The sequence below is a fragment of the Coregonus clupeaformis genome, unplaced genomic scaffold, assembly GCF_020615455.1.
Source record: "Coregonus clupeaformis isolate EN_2021a unplaced genomic scaffold, ASM2061545v1 scaf2223, whole genome shotgun sequence".
Taxonomy (NCBI): domain Eukaryota; kingdom Metazoa; phylum Chordata; class Actinopteri; order Salmoniformes; family Salmonidae; genus Coregonus; species Coregonus clupeaformis.
In genome coordinates, this window is record NW_025535677.1 from 6096 (window position 1) to 32064 (window position 25969).

Genomic DNA, 25969 nt, shown 5'->3' on the forward strand with positions numbered 1-25969 from the left:
TTATTTCCTACCATATACTCATGTCAATTTCTACAAATATGTTTAAAGTCTTCGAAAGAGACGAAACAGAAAGCATTTAACACTTGTACACCACATATAGCCTCTTTGCTGATCTTCTCCTTTGGCTTGTTTGTTATTCTACAAGGCAGATATGAAACTGCACATCTTCCACCTATACTTCACACTATTGTATTTGTTTATTTTCTACTATGTCCACCATTTTTTTATCCTATTATATTTGACATCAGGCAGGCTTGTAAAAAGATACTATGCCTTTAACCTACGACATATACTGATGTTTTCTTTTAGTTTTTTTTTGTAATCGATGCTATAATTGACTATACAGATATGTAGGATTTTTGCATAATTTCTCTGTAGCCCAAATATTATTTAAGAAATTGCATGAAGTTTATCATGTATTGTCACTGAGAATGTTTTGTATTATATTACGCATCTGATCATAATTCACAAATTAAATATGGTGTTCCTGTCACGTTCGTTCATAGACGGGACGGACTAAGGCGCAGCGTGATATGCATACATGTTTATTTGAAACGAATAAACAACGACAAAACAACAAACTAAACGAAGTCTGAAGTCCAAGGTACACAAACAACATACCTCACACGGAACAAGATCCCAACAACCCACTAGTGCCAATAGGCTGCCTAAGTATGTCCCCAATCAGAGACAACGAGCGACAGCTGCCTCTGATTGGGAACCACACCAGCCAACATAGATCTAGACATACTAGACTATAAACATAGATCTACACCACATAGAAAATCACACCCTGACTCAACAAATAAGAGTCCCCAGACTCAGGGCGTGACAGTACCCCCCCCCCTCCCCCCCAAAGGTGCGGACTCCGACCGCACAACCTTTACTTAACAGGGTAGGGGCCGGGTGGGCATTCCGCCTCGGAGGCGGATCCGAATCCGGGCGTCACAACCTCTTACTCTCCGCCTCCCTGTTGCGCCCCTGGTCTGGTCTGGACCTCAGCGCACTGCTTCCCCTCTCCTTCCTCCCACGAAGTACCAAGCCCTGTCTGGACCCTGGTGTGGGAGACCCCGAACCTGGAGAGGGGCTGACGTCTGGGTCTGGACTGGAACCGCTGACTGGAGCTGGACCCAACGACGGTGGAGCGATCTGCTCTGGCTCCGGAGTGGAGCCGCTGACCGGAGCTGGATCAGGCACCGGTGGAGCGAACTAATCTGGCTCTGGAGTGGAGCCGCTGACCGGAGCTGGACTGGACCCCGGTGGAGCGGATTGCTCTGGCTCCGGAGTGGAGCAGCTGACCGGAGCTGAACTGGGCACTGGTGGAGTGGACTGCTCTGGCTCCGGAGTGGAGCCGCTGACCGGAGCTGGACTGGACCCCGGTGGAGTGGACTGCTCTGGCTCGGGAGTGGAGCAGCTGACCGGAGCTGGATCAGGCACCGGTGGAGCGGACTGCTCTGCCTCCGGAGTGGAGCAGCTGACCGGAGCTGGATCAGGCACCGGTGGAGCGGACTGCTCTGGCTCCGGAGTGGAACAGGCACGGGCCGTGCCGGACTGGACACATGCACCACTGGCTTGGTGCGAGGAGCAGGAACAGGCCGGCCCGGGCTGGCGACGCGCACCACTGGCTTGGTGCGGGGAGCAGGAACAGGCCGGACCGGGCTGGCGACACGCACCACTTACTTGGTGCGAGGTGCAGGACAGCTGCCTCTGATTGGGACCCACACCGGCCAACATAGATCTAGACATACTAGACTATAAACATAGATCTACACCACATAGAAAATCACACCCTGACTCAACAAATAAGAGTCCCCAGACTCAGGGCGTGACAGTTCCCAAAACTCTCACGTATCTTTATTACTTTCAAACCTAAGAAGTCTTATAATGTACATATATTATCGGGATGTTTTTTTTAAGAAAAAGATTTTGAGGGGGATGTGAATTATTTTTGTTAAAAATATTGTGTTTAGTCCGAGCTAACACATAATCAAATAATTCGCGTTCATTCACAGCCATACACACTCAAGCCTTGTAAGACCTAGGAATTGCTGCCTTGACCACAGAAAGAAAATTAACAAAGGCTACAGAGAACTCAACCCAAGTCAAGTTATTTTAACTCTTTGGCATACAACATCTCAGTCTATTTCATCGTGCCTCTCATCACATACCTATTCAATATTACTGTGAATCTGACTCTGATCATTAAAATCATTCAAAGGCCGCCATGAGCACATTGATATATTTCATTGTAATTTACAGTGTGTCAATGGATTGTACGGAACCGTTGGTTTCTACCCCAAGTTCTTACTGGACCTTCAGTCAGATGTTCAGGTGATATCTTATGGTGGATGTTTGATTCAAGCCTATGTAATATACACATCTGTCATGTGTAAAATTACTATTCTAACAGTGATGTCTTACGACAGGTACGTGGCAATATGCAGACCATTACTATACCATACCATTGTGACATCTTTAACTGTTAGAAAGTTACTCTTCTTTCTAGGTGTTATCCTTTATTTATAGCACTCATAATACTTAGTTTAACAGTCAGAATTCCTTTGTGTGGATCTCACATTGATAAAATATTCTGTGACAATCCTTCTACAGTGAGGGAAAAAAGTATTTGATCCCCTGCTGATATTGTACGTTTGCCCACTGACAAAGAAATGATCAGTCTATAATTTAATGGTAGGTATATTTGAACAGTGAGAGACAGAATAACAACAACAAAATCCAGAAATGAGGGAAATAAGTATTTGACCCACTCTAAATCAGAAAGATTTCTGGCTCCCAGGTGTCTTTTATACAGGTAACGAGCTGAGATTAGAGCACACTCTTAAAGGAGTGCTCCTAATCTCAGCTTGTTACCTGTATAAATGACACCTGTCCAGAAGCAATCAATCAATCAGATTCCAAACTCTCCACCATGGCCAAGACCAAAGAGCTCTCCAAGGATGTCAGGGACAAGATTGTAGACCTACACAAGGCTGGAATGGGCTACAATACCATTGCCAAGCAGCTTGGTGAGAAGGTGACAACAGTTGGTGCGATTATTCGCAAATGGAAAAAACACGAAAGAACTGTCAATCTCCCTCGGCCTGGGGCTCCATGCAAGATCTCACCTCGTGGAGTTGCAATGATCATGAGAACGGTGAGGAATCAGTCCAGAACTACACGGGAGGATCTTGTCAATGATCTCAAGGCAGCTGGGACCATAGTCACCAAGAAAACTATTGGTAACACACTACGCCGTGAAGGACTGAAATCCTGCAGCGCCCGCAAGGTCCCCCTGCTCAAGAAAGCACATATACAGGGCCGTCTGAAGTTTGCCAATGAACATCTGAATGATTCAGAGGAGAACTGGGTGAAAGTGTTGTGGTCAGATGAGACCAAAATCGAGCTCTTTAGCATCAACTCAACTCGCTGTGTTTGGAGGAGGAGGAATGCTGCCTATGACCCCAAGAACACCATCCCCACCGTCAAACATGGAGGTGGAAACATTATGCTTTGGGGGTGTTTTTCTGCTAAGGGGACAGGACAACTTCACCGCATCAAAGGGACGATGGACGGGGCCATGTACCGTCAAATCTTGGGTGAGAACCTCCTTCCCTCAGCCAGGGCATTGTAAATGGGTCGTGGATGGGTATTCCAGCATGACAATGAACCAAAACACATGGCCAAGGCAACAAAGGAGTGGCTCAAGAAGAAGCACATTAAGGTCCTGGAGTGGCCTAGCCAGTCTCCAGACCTTAATCCAATAGAAAATCTGTGGAGGGAGCTGAAAGTTCGAGTTGCCAAACGTCAGCCTCGAAACCTTAATGACTTGGAGAAGATCTGCAAAGAGGAGTGGGACAAAATCCCTCCTGAGATGTGTGCAAACCTGGTGGCCAACTACAAGAAACGTCTGACCACTGTGATTGCCAACAAGGGTTATGCCACCAAGTACTAAGTCATGTTTGGCAGAGGGGTCAAATACTTATTTCCCTCTTTTTTTGTTGTTATTCTGTCTTTCACTGTTCAAATAAACCTAACATTAAAATTATAGACTGATCATGTCTTTGTCAGTGGGCAAACGTACAAAATCAGCAGGGGATCAAATACTTTTTCCCCTCACTGTATACTGAAGCATTCATGTTTACCCATTACCATCAATTGGATTTGGAGCCCATGTTTAATAGTGGTTCATGTTTTACAGGTACTTTTCATTGTCTTTTCTTACTGTCAGATTGTAAGGGTTTATGTAAAGTCAGCTGAGGGAAGGATTAAGTTCACTCAGACATGTGTGCCACATTTATTGACAATGGTTATTTTCATCTCAGTGACCCTGTTTGACATTTTGCTAGGGTGGAATAGTAATGTTAATATTACTCTAAATATGCGTAATGCAATGGCTGTACAATTCCTTGTTATTTTAACCACCTGTCTTAAAAGCGATCATGTATGGACCTAACCTCCAGCGGATTCAAAGGGCAGTTTTTAGAATGTGTAATACACATAAAATCATTGATATGAGAGTTTAGTTAGATGATCTTACACAATAGGGAGACTTCCTATTATCAAAAATAAAAGTAAAACCTGCTGAAACTGCCACACTTGGCTATTCACAGTGTGGGCATTCCTCAAGGAAGGCACAAGGCACAAATCTGTACAATCAATAGAAGTCTTGAATTCTGTTGTGTTAATGTATGTGAGCAGGAAGTTACCCACTATGTATGATCATGTCATATTGCCGAGTGTACCTTTAAGCAGATAGGAAATACCCAAAATACAAAATGTACTGTAGGCAGATATGGAAATATTATTCATGTTGCAAGGTTAAATAGCCGCTAATTTCTTGATATCTACCACCCTCTTCTGGGAAGTGATTTACAAATATTCAAAGAATAGAGTAATTTTAGCACACTTCCTGAGCAGGAAAATGCTTTGATGTGACCCAAATGGCATCCTGACCAGAGCCAAAGTAGTGCACTATCAAGTGAATAGGGTGTAATTGATAGCATAATTATGTGACTTCGTATGCATTTAAACATTTTCTAATGAAAAAAAAAATATGCAAAGCTACTCTTTCAATACATATGGTCCTTCACTGGGTGCTTTAATCTTAATACTCTCAGAAAATAAAGGATTCAATAACGCTTGTGGTTACAGTACTGTAAATATATATTTTTTTTTGTGAGATACATTATCACAACTCAATAACCTATGTGCTTATAACCAGGCCTCTTCCTCATGGTATCTCTCAAAATAAATTGATATTCATGAACAATTTGGAAGGCAATTCCAGGACAGAAGATATCCAGGACAGAAAACAGGCAACTCAGGCAGAAACAGACTCAGGAAGCGGGATTCATGACACTGAGAGCTAACATCAATAACATGCATGTCAGTCTCTCCTGGCTCAAAGTAGAGGAAAGATTGACGGCATCACTACTTGTCTTTGTGAGAGCTATTGACATGTTAAACACACCGAGCTGTCTGTTCAAATGACTAGCACACAGCTCAGACACCCATGCATACCCCACAAGACATGGCACCAGGGTTCTCTTCACAGTCCCCAAGTCCAGAACAGACTCTGGGGAATACACAGTACTACATAGAGCCATGATTATATGGAGCTCTATTCCACATCAAGTAACTCATGCAAGAAGTCAAATTAGATTTAAGAAACAGATAAAACTACACCTTATGGAACAGCGCGAACTGTGGGGAGACACACACAGGCACACACGCATACGCACACACATGCTAACACACTCACTGTACACACAAGTACATTGTAATATTGTTATATTGCTGTATTACAGATTTTGTACTGTAGATATGTTGTGGTAGAGTAATGTGTAGTAATGTGTTGTGTGATGTACTGTTTTATTTTGTATGTAATTGTCATAATCTTGTTTGGAGCCCTGCTTCCTTGGCAGCAGCTAATGGGGATCAGTAATAATTACAAATACAGGCATAGGTGTTGAATGTCTCCATGATGCGCCGGACAAAAAAGGTGCACATCTGTTTATTTCTGTAGGATACATTATCTGAAGGGGGTGGGAATATAATGAGGGTTTACTCACAGTCATTTACAAACAACATATTGCTTGAGAATGTGTTAATATGACCCACTAACCTGGTGTGCAGGACAGAAGGGAGATGAAGTCCTTTTTGTGCTCCCTGCTGATTGAGTCACTCTCTAACCCCAGGTCAGGGCTGGGGCCAGGCACTACGTCACTGACCCAAACAGACCCATCCTTGCCTGAAACAACATGCAAATCCTCTTTAATATTGAGGCATTCTACTCAAATTAAAGCCAGTACAAAAGGTTTAAATACATTTTGGAAACACACTTTTGAGCTCACTCACCTCCCATGCAGACCTGAATGAGGATGATATTGAGTTTGCTAATCAGGGCTTTGCCGTTCTCTGTGTTCAGGTGTGTGAAGATGTTGATGGGGAAGACGTCAGGTTTAGGATACTCTAACTTGTATTGGAAAGTGGCGTGTATTCATGGATGCCAAGGGAAGCCAGGCTTCCCCCCTAAAAAAGAGCAAGAAATTAACAAAAAATAAATACATTTTATAATCATTTGTCTCTCTGTGTTTCGTAATTTTCCTTCAATTCTCAAGAAACTGAATTTATCTCATTGGAGAAAGCATCCGAGCGCCCCTCTGTCTCCGTATGTGTAGCCCAAATATCTGATGCTGTCGGGTCAAAAATAGTGTGATATTGTTGGCGCCCATAGCATTGAATGCGAGGGAAGCCAATGAGCATTTGTCCTCCCTTGATATCAAAATAATAATAGCCAATCAGCATTGAGCTAAACTGAGTGAGCTCAACTGTGAATGGTCCTGGCGCACCAGAAAAAAAGTGTCAAGGGAAGCCAGCTTGGATTTGCTTCACACCAATCACATCAAAAGCTAAACGTCATTAACAAGGTTTCCATCCAACCATTTCATGCGGATGAATTACCTGACCCATTAAAAAAGTGACGACCAGGCTGATGGAAATATGAAATGCCGGTACAATTGTATAACTGCCGACAGACAATTTGTTCGTTTGACATGGTAGGATCCTTTTGTGTCAGTAAAATTAATTATGTGAGAAATTGCGGTGGAAGCACCTTTGTGCGCAAATATGGATATAATAACCTTCAAATCGAAGTAAACTTGGAGTCACGTGATGATATGTTGTGTGGTCCTCCCACTAAGACTCGGGAAAGCATACATTTTATTAGACTACAGATTAAATAAGTTATGATGAACTTCACAGGGTGGTGAATGTGCAAGGTGATGAGCTTGATGCTCCTTCCCAATAAATATTGAGGGTCTTATTCTGGTGACATAATGATCGATGCTTGGCTGCCGTTTGAGAAATTCAAATAATATCGCTCTTATCCATAATAACCTCATGATGTGGTAACCTACCCGCACTGTATCTGCGACATGTTGGCTAGAGCGCTCATGCCAAGACCAGAGTGGGCACATTTGCTATATAACATGGAAATGTAACCGCAAAAGTTATTTTTATGTGCACTACGTCAGCACACTACGTTTATCCGCAAAAAGTCTGTTTGATGGAAACACATCCCTCGTGGGAAAATAGTGCATATTGTTTTATGCAGATCTTAAAATATTTGCATAAAATGTGTTGCAAATTGGATGGAAACCTATCTACAGACTTCAAATGGGCCCTTCCAAAATTAGCCATGGATGGAGATAGGGATTTGGACTTGTGGTTTTACTTAATTCTCCGTACTGGCCAATGAATATAATGGCGATTCTGATCCAACCGTAAATTCATACATTGTGCACCTGGCCTGAGAGAATGGAAGTTGAATATGTAGCTAGATGTAGTAGGCTAATGTTAACAAGCTGGCTAATCATTGCCCAAGGCAGTTATGCTAGCTAGCGAGCATTTTAGCCAGGTAGCCTACTGTTATGACAGAGTCATAGACCGTTTCAGCAACATGAAAGAGAGGAGGATGGCATTGGCGTTTCTCTACAAGTAGGGTGAGTCAACATGTTTTTTTACTTAGGTGCACACACACACACGTTGATCAGACTAAATTGTTTTTGGAATCTTTTAGGTTTCACTGTATTAGACTAAGCATAGGTGATTTGATGATGTTGAAATATTGAAGTTGAAATGGTGCTGGAGTAGTGGAGGCAGCTCCTGTTTTCTTTGGGACCTGCGGTAACTCTCCGGTGTCCTAAATCACTAGTTGTTTAGTAGTCTGAAAATGTCAGAAACATTAACTTGATTGACCATGCTGTAGGTCATGTAACTGTTTGTTACATGCAATGTGCTTTGTTGACTCCACCGGACAGATGTTGCTCTCCGGTTTTGTGATGAAACAAAGGTGTGGTTGAATGTATTCTGTCTTCTTATTGTCTTGGCCTTAGGCCTATATATCATGGTGTCAAGGCATATGAACTAACAGGTTATAGAGCAAACAATGTAATTATCACAACACATAGGTTGTAATATGGCTTTTCTTCCCTGGCTTCGTTTCCCCAGTGACTTTACCCACGCACCGCTACTGGTAATGGACACCCATGATGGCTCCCCGTGAGACATCATCACCACGAAGACGCTGTCCGACAATAAGTGCTCCTCATGTTTAGAGAACGCTTTTACAGCCTCGTCCATCTCCTGCAAGAGCACACATTCCAAGCCAAACCGCTACACACAGCCTACATCGTTGTCACCATATTAGGTAAAGTAACGTCATAGTCAGCATAGCTAATGTAATTAACGCGTTAGTAAACCCGCTACAATCATGCAGTAACATTACAGTGTACAGTCAGTAAGCAGTTACACTGGCGGGCCCCAGTGGCAATATATTAGTAAAACCAAAAGCTTACCTTGACTTGGAAGAGTTCCAGTGTTGTGTTGGATAGTAATAGCCAGCTAGCTAACATAGCATCCCTCTGTTTGAGCAGGGTGTTTCAGTAGGCTAAATTAGCTAGCTGCATTTGCTAGCTAAGTAAGTGAAACTGAAAGTGAAAAAAAAATGACTCTCTCTCTATTTCTCTCTTGCTTCTCCTTCATTTAGGAAGAAATTAATTCCTTCAAAACTGTTCAACTATTTTCTTTCTCTCTCTTTGAGTCAACTACTCACCACATGTTATGCAATGCAGTGCTAGCTAGCTGTAGCTTATGCTTTAAGTACTAGATTCATTATCTGATCCTTTGATTGGGTGGATAACATGTCAGTTCATGCTGCAAGAGCTCTGATAAGTTGGAGGACATCCTCTGGAAGTTGTCATAATTACTGTGTAAGTCTATGGAAGGGGATGAGAACCATGAGCCTCCTAGGTTTTGTATTGAAGTCAATGTACCCAGAGGAGGATGGAAGCTAGCTATCCTCTGGTTAAACCATGGTGCTAACCTACAGAGTGCTGTTGAGGCTACTGCAGACCTTCTTTGCAAAATACTGTGTTTTAATCAATTATTTGGTGATGTGATTATATTTTGTATAGTTTTATCTAAAAATGATAACTTTTTTAATGTTTTACAATTTTTATTTTTATGAAATTCACTGAGGAGGATGGTCCTCGCCTTCCCCCTCTGAGGAGCCTCCACTGAATGAAACATATACATTCTTATTCCAGATCCTTGAAAAGCTTCTCCATGTTTTCGTCCTCGTCCTTCTCCGCCCTTCATCTCAGCATGTTCTCATCATCAAAATCCACATTTTTTATGAGCAGGGCCAGGGGCTTCCGACCAGACAGTGCAAAGCAATGGCAGGTGCAAAGGTTATTTAACAGTAATATAGCCTAGCAACAATTCAACTCATCCAAATATGTGGGCCAATTGGTCACACTTTACAAGTGGTGCTAAAACCCTGTGTAATAAAAGTGTAGGTACATATTGTTACTCAGGTATTGCAGTTAGCGCTGTTCTCCTCATTGTTCAGCACCTTTTCCTCCAAACGGTCCAGGAGCTGCTTGTAGATGACCCTGTTCGTTGACCGTCTGGAAGATGGTTTTATCTTCTGCTGCTTCCATATGTAGAGGTAGTAATCTGTTACGTATACGCCGGGAGTCAGGAAACAGGTGCAGAAGGTGAGTTTAATAAAGATAAATGCAGATAAACAAAACATGAGAAGCGTACAGAACGTGAATCAAAACAATACTACCTAGTGACTGATGGCTAATGAAGGCTAAATAAAGGGAGTGTAATCAAATAAATAATGTGCGTAATGATGGGGGGGGTGGGGGATGATGGAGGCCACTGTGTTCTTGGGGACCTTCAATGCTGCAGAATTCTTTGGTACTCTTCCACAGATCTGTGCCTCGACACAATCCTGACTCGGAGCTCTTCTGACAATTCCTTCGACCTCCTGGCTTGGTTTTTGCTCCGATATGCACCGTCAACTGTGGGACCTTATATAGACAGGTGTGTGCCTTTCCAAATCATGTCCAATCAATTGAATTTACCACAGGTGGACTCCAATCAAGTTGCAGAAACATCTCAAGGATGATCAATGGAAACAGGATGCACCTGAGCTCAATTTCGAGTCTCATAGCAAAGGGTCTGAATACTTATGTAAATAAGGTATTTCTGTTTTATCGTTTAATAAATTTGCAAACATTTCTAAAAACCTGTTTTCACTTCGTCATTATGGGGTATTGTGTGTGTATTGATGAGGAAATGTGTTATTTAATCCATTTTAGAATAAGGCTGTAACGTAGCAAAATGTGGAAAAAGTAAAGGGGTCTGAAGTTTGGACACACCTACTCATTCCAGGGTTCTTCTTTATTTTTATAATTTTCTACATTGTAGAATAATAATGAAGACATCAAAACTATGAAATAACATGTGGAATAATGTAGTAACCAAAACAGTGTTAAACAAATCAAAATTTATTTTAGATTTTAGATTCTTCAAAGTAGCCTTGAAGACAGCTTTGCACACTCTTGGCATTCTCTCAACCAGCTTCACCTGGAATGCTTTTCCAACTGTCTTGAAGGAGTTCCCACATATGCAGAGCACTTGTTTGCTGCTTTTCCTTCACTCTGCGGTCCAACTCATCCCAATCCATCTCAATTGGGTTGAGGTCGCGTGATTGTGGAGGCCAGGTCATCTGATGCAGCACTCCATCACTCTCCTTGATCAAATAGCCCTTACACAGCCTGGAGGTGTGTTTTAGGTCATTGTCCTGTTGAAAAACAAATGATAGTCCCACTAAGTGCAAACAAGATGGGATGGCGTATCACTTCAGAATGATATGTTAGCCATTCTGGTTAAGTGTGCCTTGAGTTCTAAATAAATCACAGACAGTGTCACCAGCAAAGCACCCCGACAACATCATACCTCCTCCTCCATGCTTCACGATGGGAATCACACATGCGGAGATCATCCGTTCACCTACTCTGCATCTCACAAAGACACGGCGGTTGGACCAAAGGACAGCTTTCCACCGGTCTAATGTTGCTCGTGTTTCTTGGCCCAAGCAATTATCTTCTTCTTATTGGTGTCCTTTAGTAGTGGTTTCTGAGGATGGTTACTCTAATGAACTTATCCTCTGCATCAGAGGTAAATCTGGGTCTTCCTTTACTGTGGCGGTCCTCATGAGAGCCAGTTTCATCATAGAGCTTGATGAAATTTTCAGGATTGACTGACCTTTGCTTATTTGAGCTGTTCTTGACAGAATATGGACTTGGTATTTTACCAAATAGGGCTATCTTCTGTGTACCACCCCTTTCTTGTCACAACACAACTGATTGGCTCAAACACATTAAGAAGGAAAGAAATTCCACAAATGAACTTTTAACAAGGCACACCTGTTAATTGAAATGCATTCCAGGTGACTACCTCATGAAGCTGGTTGAGAGAATGCCAAGAGTGTGCAAAGCACTTTGAGATAAGTCCTGTAGAATGAAAGGCGCTTTACAAAGTTAATGCAATTATTATTAGTAACCCAGAAGAGGTTCATGACTTTGAATTCCTTACTTAAAGATATGCAAAACTGTCTGGATCGATTGACAACTGTGAATAAAATGATTTAAATGTGTAAAAGGTAAGCCCACCTCATAGCCCACCATAAAAAAATAAGATGTTTTATTGTTACATACACCGGATAGGTGCAGTGAAATGTGTTGTTTTACAGGGTCAGCCATAGCAGTACGGCACCCCTGGAGCAAATTAGAGTTATGTGCCTTGCTCAAGGGGTACATCAACCAATTTTCTCCTTGTCGACTCAAGTATTCGAATCAACGAACTTTCGGTTACTGGCCCAAAAATCCAACCGCTAGGTACCTGCCACACTACTATTATTTCATCCATCACTAATGGAAAATGGACAATGTCAGTTACATGCAAGCTTAGTGATTGTGTGACAATTTGAGGGAGAAATCTAGGGAAATACTATACCATGAAAAGCAACAAAATTCATGTCATGTTTTCTGAGGGCCAGCTGTTCAATGTAACATAATACCTGTGTTCCAGCTATCTGACAGATGACCTCTAGCTTTGGTTTTCCTCTGAAAACCTGTTGCCTAATTTGGATGACTTATTCTGTCCTAAAAATGTCCAGGTAATTCCTTGATAATAACAAATTGACTGTACACATTTTGTTTTTATTGAGAAATAGGAGGACCAAATCAAATCAAATCAAATTGTATTTGCCACATCTGCCGAATACAACAGGTGTAGACCTTAGAGTGAAATGCTTACTTACAAGCCCTTAACCAACAATGCAGTTTTTTAAGAAAAGAAAACAAGTGTTGAGTAAAAAAATAGATTAATAGAAAATAGCAAATAATTAAAGAGCAGCAGTAAAATAAAATGACAGTAGGGAGGCTATATACGGGGGTACCGGTACAGAGTCAATGTGAGGGGGCAGCGGTTAGTGATACCTTTCTTGAGATAAGGCATCTTGTTTTTCCTGGGTCACTGTGAGATATGTTTGACCCACAGAATAAAATAATACAGTAAGGGCAATGATGATGCATTGTATGTATAAGACACATTGGTCATGTACTCCATCCATCCTGTAAAAAGCTGTAAAAAGTTTGTCAATGAAAATGATGTGTGAAACACCAGTAATTCGTTTTACTCCATCCATACTTTACCATGGGGAAAGCAGAAACCAATAACAAGAGCATAATAAACATGTTTATTGAGTCATTAGGTACCAGGTCATTAGTCCACTCTATCACCTCATTCCCTGGGAACCAATTTATGCAGCTATTAACCTGTAGAGACCTGAGGGGCTCCTGGAGAGGCATGGCTGGTCTTGGCTACATCCCAAATGGAACCCTATTTCCTATTCCCTATATTGGCCAGAGTCCTCTGGTCAAAGAAGTGCACTATAAAGGCAATAGGGTGCAATTTGGGAGTCACCCCTTCTCTCATCCCCTCTGGGAGGTTAGACCCTGAAAGTGTACTGTAGGCCTAAGGAAGCCTAGGGTGACAATAAGGGTCTTCACTTTTACCTGAGCAGGGAAGCTCTGGGCCTAGGTTTTATACTATAGCTTGGACTAAGGCTACTGAGTTATTCTCTGTTTTTCCTGGTTAGATCGTATGGTCAGGAAAAACTACAGTGCTCTAACTATGTAGCCTGGGTACCAGTCTGTTTGTGTAAACATTCCACTCCTTGTCATTTCATACATGACAAGGAGTTGGAATGATGGCATAAACAGATCTGGGGACAGACTACCAAAGATTACCTCTCCTCAGACTGTTGTGTATCAAGGTAACCCCTCAACAGTACTCAAATACCTGCCTACAGTGGTTGGGAACAGGGCTAAGGACCTGATTCTCCATTGAAAGTGTGTTTTAGTCCATGACTATACTTAGTTTGGGTCCGGGAAACCGTCCCTTTGTCAGAGGCTTTGGATTGGTTTCACTGAACCATGTCTTTATTGTACATGGTGCACATACAGTTGAAGTCGGAAGTTTACATACACTTAGGTTGGAGTCATTAAAACTTGTTTTTCAACCACTCCACACATTTCTTGTTAACAAACTATAGTTTTGGCAAGTCGGTTAGGACATCTACTTTGTGCATGACACAAGTAATTCTTCCAACAATTGTTTACAGACAGATTATTTCACTTATAATTCACTGTATCACAATTCCAGTGGGTCAGAAGTTTACATCAGAAGTTGACTGTGCCTTTAAACAGCTTGGAAAATTCCAGAATATTATGTCATGGCTTTAGAAGCTTCTGATAGGCTAATTGACTTCATTTGAGTCAATTGGAGGTGTACCTGTGGATGTATTTCAAGGCCTACCTTCAAACTCAGTGCCGCTTTGCTTGACATCATGGGAAAATCAAAAGAAATCAGCCAAGACCTCAGAAAAAAAATTGTAGACCTCCACAAGTCTGGTTCATCCTTGGGAGCAATTTCCAAACGCCTGAAGGTATCATATTCATCTGTACAAACAAAAGTACGCAAGTATAAACACCATGGGACCACGCAGCCGTCATACCGCTCAGGAAGGAGACACGTTCTGTCTCCTAGAGATGAACGTACTTTGGTGCGAAAAGTGCAAATCAATCCCAGAACAACAGCAAAGGACCATGTGAAGATGCTGGAGGAAACAGGTAAAAAAGTATCTATATCCACAATAAAACAAGTCCTATATCGACATAACCTGAAAGGCCGCTCAGCAAGGAAGAAGCCACTGCTCCAAAACCGCCATAAAAAAGCCAGACTACGGTTTGCAACTGCACATGGGGACAAAGATCGTACTTTTTGGAGAAATGTCCTCTGGTCTGATGAAACACAAATAGAACTGTTTGGCAATAATGACCATCGTTATGTTTGGAGGAAAAAGGGGAAGCCTTGCATGCCGAAGAACACCATCCCAACCGTGAAGCACGGGGGTGGCAGCATCACTTGTATACTTCACAAAATAGATGGCATCATGAGGAAGGAAAATGTATGTGGATATACTGAAGCAACATCTCAAGACATCAGTCAGGAAGTTAAAGCTTGGTCGCAAATGGGTCTTCCAAATGGACAATGACCCCAAGCATACTTCCAAAGTTGTGGCAAAATGGCTTAAGACAACAAAGTCAAGGTATTGGAGTGGCCATCACAAAGTCCTATAGAAAATTTGTGGGCAGAACTGAAAAAGCGTGTGCGAGCAAGGAGGCCTACAAACCTGACTCAGTTACACCAGCTCTGTCAGGAGGTTATTGTGGGAAGCTTGTGGAAGGCTACCCAAAACGTTTGACCCAAGTTAAATAATTTAAAGGCAATGCTACCAAATACGAATTGAGTGTATGTAAACTTCTGACCCACTGGGAATGTGATGAAAGAAATAACAGCTGAAATAAATCATTCTCTCTACTATTATTCTGACATTTCACATTCTTAAAATAAAGTGGTGATCCTAACTGACCTAAGACAGGGAAGTTTTACTAGGATTAAATGTCAGGAATTGTGAAAAACTGAGTTGAAATGTATTTGGCTAAGGTGTACAGTGTGGAAAAAAAGTATTTAATCAGCCACCAATTGTGCAAGTTCTCCCACTTAAATAGATGAGAGAGGCCTGTACAACACAAAAGACAATTTGACATAAACAGTTGCATTGATGAGTTTTATGGAAACATTACAATAAAAAAACAAGGTCTGCCAAAGCAAAAACCTGATAAAAATTAATGAATATAAATGAATGAATATCCAACCTGTCAGTGACAACTGTGTGGCGTTTGTGACAGCAACTATGTGAGCTTATTACAGTATTATAGACACTATGTCTTGGGATTCCCTATGCTCTTCTATGTAGAAGAACCTCTTACATTCTAATGACTCTTCTGTAGCTTGTCAGCCTCATAGCGCAAAACATGATACATGTGCATCTCAGCTTTTCGTAGATAGATTTTAATAGTTTGTAGCTCAAACCATTCGGACTCCACAGACGTTTTTGTAAAAAGACCCGGCCCCTTCCGGCCCCGCCCTTATCTCCCAAACACTGCGCTAGCTCAGCCCCAAATAATCACACAGACTAATGGTATATAAGGATGCAGAAGAAATATAAAAATCCAATGGTACAACCCAGAAGCCTGTAGCTCAAAAACACAATGTTTAAAAGGTGTTAGAAGTCCAAAATGCGGCAGCGTTACAGTGGGACTCATTGGGTAATGATATATCAAATCAAATCAAATCAAATCACATTTTATTGGTCACATGCGCCAAATACAACAGGTGCAGACATTACAGTGAAATGCTTACTTACAGCCCTTAACCAACAGTGCATTTATTTTAAACCAAAAAAGTAAAAATAAACCAACAACAAAAAAAGTGTTGAGAAAAAAAAAGAGCAGAAGAAAAATAAAGTGACAGTAGGGAGGCTATATATACAGGGGGGTACCGTTGCAGAGTCAATGTGCGGGGGCACCGGCTAGTTGAGGTAGTTGAGGTAATATGTACATGTGGGTAGAGTTAAAGTGACTATGCATAAATACTTAACAGAGTAGCAGCAGCGTAAAAAGGATGGGGTGGGGGGGCAGTGCAAATAGTCCGGGTAGCCATGATTAGCTGTTCAGGAGTCTTATGGCTTGGGGGTAGAAGCTGTTGAGAAGTCTTTTGGACCTAGACTTGGCACTCCGGTACCGCTTGCCGTGCGGTAGCAGAGAGAACAGTCTATGACTAGGGGGGCTGGAGTCTTTGACAATTTTGAGGGCCTTCCTCTGACACCGCCTGGTATAGAGGTCCTGGATGGCAGGAAGCTTTGCCCCAGTGATGTACTGGGCCGTACGCACTACCCTCTGTAGTGCCTTGCGGTCGGAGGCCAAGCAGTTGCCATACCAGGCGGTGATGCAACCAGTCAGGATGCTCTCGATGGTGCAGCTGTAGAATTTTTTGAGGATCTGAGGACCCCTGCCAAATCTTTTTAGTCTCCTGAGGGGGAATAGGCTTTGTCGTGCCCTCTTCACGACTGTCTTGGTGTGTTTGGACCATGATAGTTCGTTGGTGATGTGGACACCAAGGAACTTGAAGCTCTCAACCTGTTCCACTACAGCCCCGTCGATGAGAATGGGGGCGTGCTCAGTCCTCTTTTTTTCCTGTAGTCCACAATCATCTCCTTTGTCTTGGTCACGTTGAGGGAGAGGTTGTTGTCCTGGCACCACACGGCCAGATCTCTGTCCTCCTCCCTAGGCTGTCTCATCGTTGTCGGTGATCAGGCCTACCACTGTTGTGTCGTCGGCAAACTTAATGATGGTGTTGGAGTCGTGCCTGGCCATGCAGTCATGGGTGAACAGAGAGTACAGGAGGGGACTGAGCACGCACCCTGAGGGGCCCCCCGTGTTGAGGATCAGTGTGGCAGATGTGTTGTTACCTACCCTTACCACCTGGGGGCGGCCCGTCAGGAAGTCCAGGATCCAGTTGCAGAGGGAGGTGTTTAGTCCCAGGATCCTTAGCTTAGTAATGAGCTTAGAGGGCACTATGGTGTTGAATGCTGAGCTGTAGTCAATGAATAGCATTCTCACGTAGGTGTTCCTCTTGTCCAGGTGGAAAAGGGCAGTGTGGAGTGCAATAGAGATTGCATCATCTGTGGATCTGTTGGGGCGGTATGCAAATTGGAGTGGGGTCTAGGGTTTCTGGGATAATGCTGTTGATGTGAGCCATGACCAGCCTTTCAAAGCACTTCATGGCTACAGACGTCAGTGCTACGGGTCGGTAGTCATTTAGGCAGGTTATCTTAGAGTCCTTGGGCACGGGGACTATGGTGGTCTGCTTGAAACATGTTGGTATTACAGACTCAGTCAGGGACATGTTGAAAATGTCAGTGAAGACACTTGCCAGTTGGTCAGCACATGCTCGGAGTACACGTCCTGGTAATCCGTCTGGCCCTGCGGCCTTGTGAATGTTGACCTGCTTAAAAGTCTTACTCACATTGGCTACGGAGAGCGTGATCACATAGTCATCCCGGAACAGCTGGTGCTCTCATGCATGCTTCAGTGTTGCTTGCCTCGAAGCCGAGCATAGAAGTGGTTTAGCTCTGTCTGGTAGGCTTGTGTCACTGGGCAGCTCGCGGCTGTGCTTCCCTTTGTAGTCTGTAATAGTTTTCAAGCCCTGCCACATCCGACAAGCATCAGAGCCAGTGTAGTACGATTCAATCTTAGACCTGTATTGACTCTTTGCCTATTTGATGGTTCGTCGGAGGTCATAGCGGGATTTCTTATAAGCGTCCGGGTTAGAGTCCCGTTCCTTGAAAGCGGCAGCTCTACCCTTTAGCTCAGTGCGGATGTTTCCTGTAATCCATGGCTTCTGGTTGGGGTATGTATGTACGGTCACTGTGGGGACGACATCATCGATGCACTTATTGATGAAGCCAGTGACTGATGTGGTGTACTCCTCAATGCTGTCTGAAGAATCATGGAACATGTTCCAGTCTGTGCTAGCAAAACAGTCCTGTAGCTTAGCATCTGCGTCATCTGACCACTTTTTTATTAACCGAGTCACTGGTGCTTCCTGCTTTAGTTTTTGCTTATAAGCAGGAATCAGGAGGATAGAGTTATGGTCAGATTTGCCAAATGGAGGGCGAGGGAGAGCTTTGTATGCGTCTCTGTGTGTGGAGTAAAGGTGGTCTAGAGTTTTTTTTCCTCTGGTTGCACATTTAACATGCTGGTAGAAATTAGGTAGAACGGATTTAAGTTTCCCTGCATTAAAGTCTCCGGCCACTAGGAGCGCTGCATCTGGATGAGCGTTTTCCTGTTGATTAATGGCCTTGTACAACTCATTCAGTGCAATCTTAATGCCAGCATTGGTTTGTGGTGGTAAATAGACAGCTATGAAAAATATAGATGAAAACTCTCTTGGTAAATAGTGTGGTCTACAGCTTATCATAAGATACTCTACCTCAGGCGAGCAAAACCTTGAGACTTCCTTAGTATTTGGTTTTGTGCACCAGCTATTGTTTACAAATATACACAGACCGCCACCCCTTGTCTTACCGGAGTCAGCCGTTCTGTCCTGCCGATGTAGCGTATAGCCTGCTAGCTGAATGTTATCATTGTCGTGCTCAGCCACGACTCGGTGAAACATAATATATTACAGTTTTTAATGTCCCGTTGGTAGGATAACCGTAATCTTAAGTCGTCCACTTTATTTTCAAAAGATTGAACGTTGGATAATAGGATTGATGGAAGAGGCAGTTTACTCGCTCGCCGTCGGATCCTTACAAGGCACCCTGATCTGCGTCCACGATATATCCGTCTCTTCTTCACGCGAATGACGGGGATTTGGGCCTTGTCGGGTGTCTGTATGATATCCTTCGCGGCCGCCTCGTTGAAGAAAAAATCTTCGTCCAATACGAGGTGAGTAATCGCTGTCCTGATATCCAGAATGTCACGGTTTCGGCCGAGGCGGCCCCTCCTCCTTGTTCGGGCAGGTTTCGGCGGTCGTCGTCTCCGGAGTACTAGCTGCCACCGTTCTATGTTTCTTGTTTGATTGGTTTTGTCTGTTTGTCACACCTGTTTTGTGTTATGTCTAATTAAGCACCCTATTTAGTTCCTTGTTGTTAGTTTAGGTGTTGTGTGTAATTGTTCCTTGTCGTGTTGCTGCGCTACCTGTTTTGGTGCGCTATTTTGTAGCTTACCTCCTTGTTTGTTTTAAGGAGAAGATTACGCACATGTTTAGTGCGCCCGTTTGTTTACGCCTGTGCGCGCTTTTCTCGCCTCCGGGCTGTTTTTGGATTATATTTTGTGTGATCTACTAAAGTCTTTGTTGGACTTAACTTCTGCGTCCTGCGCCTGATTCCACACCACACCTACCTACAGCAACTCTTGACAGAATTACACACCATGGAATGGAATCAGCAGGAGCACCCACCGACATCATGGAGGAGCGTCTCCGAGGTCAAGATGATCGGATTAATCAGATCGGGCACGCTTTGGACCAGGTGATGAACATTCTCCATCGTTGGGAGACCAGCGATGTACCCACACCTCCACCTACCGCACCATCACCTTCGGTCAACCCGCCCCGTCCAACAACCGGAACCCAGTGGGATTCGGCTCTCGCTCCCGAGGGCGTACGACGGCACCGCTGCCGGGTGTCAGGGGTTCCTGTTACAGGTGGAGCTCTACCTTGCCACCATACACCCGGCGCCCTCGGGATACGAGAGCGTTTCCGCCCTCATCTCCTGTCTCACCGGCAAGGCGTTGGAGTGGGCCAACGCCGAATGGAGGGGAATAGACGCCGCCACAGTCACCTATGCGGAGTTCTCCCGCCGCTTCTGGTGCGGTCTTCGACCATCCACCAGAAGGGAAGGCGGCGGGGGAGCGTCTATTCTACCTCCGACAGGGGATGAGGAGCGCTCAAGAGTTTGCGCTGGAGTTCGGACTCTAGCGGCAGATGCAGGGTGGAATGAGCGGGCCCTCATAGACCACTTTAGATGCAGCCTTCAGGAGGACGTCCGCAGAGAGTTAGCGTGCAGGGATACTACACTAACATTTGACCAGTTGGTGGACATGGCCATTCGGCTGGACACCCTGCTCGCGACCCGCGGGACGTCCCAGGTGGGGGCCGCCATTCCACCCTCCAGCGCTCCCGAGCCGAGCCCGATGGAGCTCGGAGGTGCTGGCGCTAGAGGGAGGAGTAGAAGGAGCCCGAGGGGGGCAGTCTCCTGCACCAACTGTGGCCGCGGAGGGCACACCGCGGCTAGGTGCTGGGGAGGGTCCCCTGGTGAGGGAGATGGCAGGTCACACATTGGGGAGTCCTCCCAGGTGAGTAGGCGCCCTACTTACCCAGAGCTTTCTGTCATACACTTAACATTACCTGTTTGTTTCCCACAGGTTGCACCTCGTTCCCAGCATAAGGCGCTAGTCGATTCAGGCGCAGCTGGGAATTTTGTAGATCGTAAATTCTGTGTTGAGTTAGGGATTCCCCTCCTTCCGGTCGATAAGCCTTTCCCTGTACATGCCCTAGATAGTCGTCCGTTAGGATCTGGGTTGATTAGGGAGGTCACGGCGCCACTTAGGATGATGACGCAGGAGGGTCATGAGGAGACGATTCAACTCTATCTGATCGACTCTCCTGCGTATCCGGTGGTACTGGGGCTTCCCTGGTTGATTACCCATGATCCTACGATTTCGTGGCGAGAGAAGGCTCTTAAAGGGTGGTCTGCTCAGTGTGAGGGGCTATGTCTGGGTGTTTCCGTAGGGGCGACCTCGGTGGAGAGTCCGAACCAGATGCCAGCACTGCACATTCCGCCTGAGTATGAGGATTTGGCACTCGTGTTTAGTAAAACAAGAGCGGCACGGTTGCCGCCTCATAGACAGGGGGATTGTGCGATAGACCTCCAGGCAGGAGCTGCGCTCCCGCGGAGCCATGTGTATCCTTTGTCACAGGAGGAGAAAAGGGCAATGGAGACATACATTGCCGAGTCTCTGAGACAGGGATACATACGGTCCTCCACTTCTCCCGCGTCCTCAAGCTTCTTTTTGTGAAGAAAAAGGATGGAGGTTTGCGTCCGTGTATTGATTACCGCGGTCTCAATCAGGTGACTGTGAAATATAGTTATCCACTCCCGCTGATTGCGACCATGACGGAGTCCTTACACGGGGCACGGTTCTTCACAAAATTGGACCTCAGGAGCGCATATAACTTGGTGCGCATTAGGAGGGAGCGATGAGTGGAAGACAGCATTTAGTACTACCTCCGGCCATTACGAGTATCTCGTCATGCCATATGGTTTAATGAATGCTCCATCAGTCTTCCAATCTTTTGTAGATGAGATTTTCCGGGACATGCAGGCGCAGGGAGTAGTGGTGTACATAGATGATATTCTTGTGTACAGTTCTACTCGGGCCGAGCATGTAGCCCTGGTGCGCAGGGTATTGAGGAGACTGTTGGAGCATGACCTGTATGTCAAAGCCGAGAAATGTCTGTTCTTACAGGAGTCAGTCTCCTTTTGGGTTACCAGTTGTCTGCGTCAGGGGTGAGAATGGAGGTTGACCGGGTGTCTGCCGTGCGTAATTGGCAAACCCCAACTACGGTTAAAGAGGTGCAGCGGTTCTTGGGTTTTGCAATTACTACCGGAGGTTTATCCGGGGGTTTTGGACAGGTGGCAGCTCCCATAACGTCTCTTCTGAAGGGGGGTCCGGTGCGCTTGCGGTGGTCGGCTGAGGCGGACAGGGCTTTTGGGAGACTGAAGGACCTGTTTACCTCGGCTCCAGTGCTGGCGCACCCGGATCCCACTTTACCCTTCCAAGTAGAGGTAGACGCGTCTGAGGCCGGTATCGGGGCAGGCACACCACCTAAGCTCCGCCCCTGTGCTTTTTATTCTAAAAAGCTCAGTCCGGCGGAGCGGAATTATGACGTAGGGGACAGGGAGCTGTTAGCCGTAGTACAGGCCCTAAAGGTGTGGAGGCATTGGCTTGAGGGGGCTCAACACCCTTTCCTCATTCTGACCGACCACCGTAACCTGGAATACATTCGGGCAGCTAGGAGACTGAATCCTCGCCAGGCTCGATGGACTATGTTTCTCGCCCGGTTTGTGTTCAAGATCACTTACATCCCTGGGTCCCAGAACGGGAAGGCAGATGCCCTGTCTCGGCGGTATGACACGGAGGAGAGGTGCGTGGAGCCCATTCCCATACTACCGGAGTCTTGTCTGGTGGCACCGGTGGTGTGGGAGGTCGATGCGGAGATCGAGCGGGCATTACGCACCGACCCTAGCCCTCCACAGTGTCCGGTCAGTCGGACGTACGTCCCGCTCGAGGTCCGGGATCGGCTGATTTATTGGGCTCACACGTCACCCTCCTCTGGACATCCAGGTATTGGCCGGACAGTGCACTGCCTTAGTACAAAATACTGGTGGCCAACGTTAGCCAGGGATGTGAGGGTTTATGTCTCCTCCTGCTCAGTGTGTGCGCCCAGACACTTGCCCAGGGGTAAATTACAACCCCTGCCCGTTCCACAACGACCCTGGTCTCACCTCTCGGTGGATTTTGTTACCGACCTTCCCTCCTCACAAGGGAATACCACCATCCTGGTCGTTGTGGATCGGTTCTCGAAGGCCTGTCGTCTCCTTCCCATGCCGGGTCTTCCTACTGCCCTACAGACCGCTGAGGCTCTATTTACTCACGTCTTCCGGCATTACGGGTACCCGAGGATATAGTGTCCGATCGAGGCCCCCAGTTTACCTCCAGAGTCTGGAGAGCCTTTATGGAACGGTTGGGGGTCTCGGTGAGCCTTACCTCGGGTTACCACCCGGAGAGTAATGGGCAGGTCGAACGAGTCAACCAGGATGTGGGTAGGTTTCTGAGGTCATATTGTCAGGGCCGGCCGGAGGAGTGGGCGAGATATGTGCCCTGGGCCGAGATGGCACAGAACTCTCTCCGCCACTCCTCCACTAGACTAACCCCTTTCCAGTGTGTGTTAGGGTACCAGCCGGTTCTGGCACCTTGGCATGAGAGCCAGATCGAGGCCCCTGCTGTGGATGAGTGGGTGCGGCGCTCTGAGGAGACGTGGAACGCTGCACACGTCCATCTGCAGCGAGCCATCCGTCGACAGAAGACGAGCGCCGACCTCACACCGCAGTGAGGGGCCAGTGTACGCACCTGGAGATCGAGTCTGGCTCTCAACCAGAAACCTGCCCCTCCGCCTGCCCCTGCCGGAAGCTGGGTCGGCGGTTTGTGGGGGCCTTTTAAAGTCCTGAGGAGATTGAACGAGGTGTGTTACAGGTTACAACTGCCCATTGATTACAAGAATATTAACCCCTCGTTCCATGTGTCTCTCCTCAGGCCGGTGGTAGCTGGTCCTCTCCAGGATTTTGAGATAGAGGAGACTCCTCCGCCCCGTTGGACATCAAGGGGGCTCCGGCGCACACTGTTCGGACCATCCTGGATTCGAGACGCCGGATGGGGGGTCTCCAATATCTCGTGGAGTGGGAGGGGTACGGTCCGGAGGAGCGGTGCTGGGTGCCGAGGAGGGACATTCTGGATCCGTCCCTGCTGACCGAATTCCATCGTGGTCATCCTACGCACCCTGCTCCGCGTCCTCCTGGTCGTCCCCGAGGCCGGGGGCGGCGCACGGCTGGAGCCGCGCGTCAAGGGGGGGGTACTGTCACGGTTCTATGTTTCTTGTTTGATTGGTTTTGTCTGTTTGTCACACCTGTTTTGTGTTATGTCTAATTAAGCACCCTATTTAGTTCCTTGTTGTTAGTTTAGGTGTTGTGTGTAATTGTTCCTTGTCGTGTTGCTGCGCTACCTGTTTTGGTGCTCTATTTTGTAGCTTACCTCCTTGTTTGTTTTAAGGAGAAGATTACGCACATGTTTAGTGCGCCCGTTTGTTTACGCCTGTGCGCGCTTTTCTCGCCTCCGGGCTGTTTTTGGATTATATTTTGTGTGATCTACTAAAGTCTTTGTTGGACTTAACTTCTGCGTCCTGCGCCTGATTCCACACCACACCTACCTACAGCAACTCTTGACACAGAAGCTCTTTTTGGTTATAAGAGACGATGGCAGAAACATTATGTACAAAATAAATTACAAATAACGCGGAAAAACACACATAATAGTACAATTGGTTAGAGGGCTGTAAAACGGCAGCCATCTTCTCCGGCGCTGCTCTCTCATATATACACATTGATTCTTGAAGAATAGGACTTACAAATGCGTCATGAGCTTGATTCAACTGATGTACCCCGTCATTGAACTGTCGAACAACGTAAATGTAAACAAACATTGTATAGCCTCAAAACATGCTTAAAACTACAATTGTGATATCATGGATGTTCAGTCCTTGCATCCATAGCTCGGTCTATGAATTTCAAAGTGTTTACATTTCTCTAGGCCCATCCTTCAGCTTTTTAATTGTTTCAACTGCAGATTCAAGATTTAACCTCTACGGGATCAGTGTCCCTATACAGGGACGTTTGCTGCTCAATATGCAATATGTGACTAGAATGGCGTTGTAAACAACGACAACTTTCCGGGACATATACATGTCTTATATGGGCAGAAAGCTTAAATTGAGCAATTCTGAACATTTGGGAAACTCCTGGCAGACTTGATACAAAATATTGAGTAGTAAAGTAATTATTCACTGGTTGAGTCTGAAACTTTGCACACACAATGCTCCATCTTGTGGACAAAATCTAAATTACAACTAGATTCCTACATCACTCTCTGGCCTTTCTCTTGCATTCCAAAGATGATGCAAAAAAGAAAACACAAAAAACGCATGTTTTTTTGCTTGTATTATCTTTTTCCAGATCTAATGTGTTATATTCTCCTACAAATGGACAGAACCAAAACAAATGATCTAATGATTCTATCTCTTCACAGCAAAATCTGCAGAGCTGGGAAGATTGTATCCCCCATATAAATAACATTCTATTGGTAGCAAGAATTTTATATAATAATTTAAATTGAAAGATTCTAATTTTTGAATCCGGTGTCGTTTTGCGTGTCAGTTCATAAACACTATGCCATGGGATCGGTACGTCAAAGATCTCTTCCCAACTATTTTGCAATCTATATGGGACGGCTGTCAATCCTTTGGTCCTTAAGTGAAACTGATATACTTTTTTATTTATCACAGTTTTCCTTAACCAATTATGTTCTTTAATGCAAGGCCGACAGACAAGTTCCTTACTTTCTCCCCCTTCAACTTTCCTCTTCCACTTTTGCGGTAAGGCTGCAAATATTTGGTTGTAATTTTGGGTAGAGCAGACATTTCCATATGTTTTGTTAGCTGCATGTGCGACATAACTCCACCAGTCCTACAGATGATATCATTTACGAAGATTATACCTTTTTTAAACATTCTGTCAAAAAATAAAGGTTTTTTGTCAATTAGTATATTTGAATTTAACCACAATATTTGTTGCATTATTTGTTCTGTCGTTTCTGGAGGATTAAATTGAAATTGCAACCAACTTTCTATGGCTTGTTTTAGAAATAGTGACATTTGGGAGATTATTTCCTTTCAAATAACTGAAAGTGAGAGGTTGTAATCTGAATAAAGGGAAAAAGGCCTTTCTTGAACAGTGGGTGACACA

At 45.0% G+C, this 25969-nt stretch overlaps 1 pseudogene; it reads right to left on the bottom strand.

Annotated features, from left to right (window-relative positions):
• Positions 1-5957: 5957 nt before the first annotated feature.
• On the bottom strand, positions 5958-19879 carry LOC123488360 (annotated as a pseudogene).
• Between the last annotated feature and the right edge of the window lie 6090 nt (positions 19880-25969).